This window comes from Myotis brandtii, unplaced genomic scaffold (assembly GCF_000412655.1).
Source record: "Myotis brandtii unplaced genomic scaffold, ASM41265v1 scaffold144, whole genome shotgun sequence".
NCBI classification, from domain to species: Eukaryota; Metazoa; Chordata; class Mammalia; order Chiroptera; family Vespertilionidae; genus Myotis; species Myotis brandtii.
Window position 1 is genome coordinate 5,828,897 of NW_005355159.1, and position 554 is coordinate 5,829,450.

Consider the following 554-nt stretch of genomic DNA (forward strand, 5'->3'; position numbering starts at 1 on the left):
CGCTGGTAGGAAAATAGATCCTGTCGTAGGGCTCGTGGGCTTGCAGGGAGAGGTGTTGAAATGGTGCCTGATTAAGAGAGTAGCCGCGGTGGTTGCGCTGTAATTCTCTTCGGAGCTCTGATATCCCTATGGACGGAACCCCTCTCCCACAAAAGGCATTATTTACTTCCACCCACCCTTGCACACTGGGAGGAGTTATTTTCTTAGGCCACTGTCTGGGAAACAGCTCGGCGTCGACGCCCCAACTGTGCAGGTGAACTTACCCTCGCGCCTGCCAGGTGTTGTCATTTGATGAAACACCTTGATACCCGCCGCAGGGACCAAGGATTGTGCCTGCCCGCAACAGACAGACCCTGCTCCCAGCCCTCTTTCTCACATCCTTTCCTTCTCCCTTCCGCCTCATCCCCACTCCCAGGGCGTCCTAACTCTTTGCACCTTCCTTTCTATTTGCATTCTCAGCGGGATGCACAAGCCAATCCACTCATAATTTTGCTTCCTCCCCTGCGAGCGGGATTTAATTTAAGCAGAGTTGGGGACGCCCACCTTTGCCGGCC

At 54.5% G+C, this 554-nt stretch overlaps 1 protein-coding gene across 1 annotated transcript in view; it reads right to left on the bottom strand.

Moving 5' to 3' along the window:
• FAM81A (family with sequence similarity 81, member A) overlaps window positions 1–282 on the bottom strand; it is a 69,209-nt gene extending 68,927 nt beyond the window's left edge. Inside the window, exon 1 of the mRNA XM_005861118.2 lies at window positions 264–282. The gene's annotated coding sequence lies outside the window, so the exon portion shown is untranslated. The remainder of the gene's footprint in view (window positions 1–263) is intronic.
• Between the last annotated feature and the right edge of the window lie 272 nt (window positions 283–554).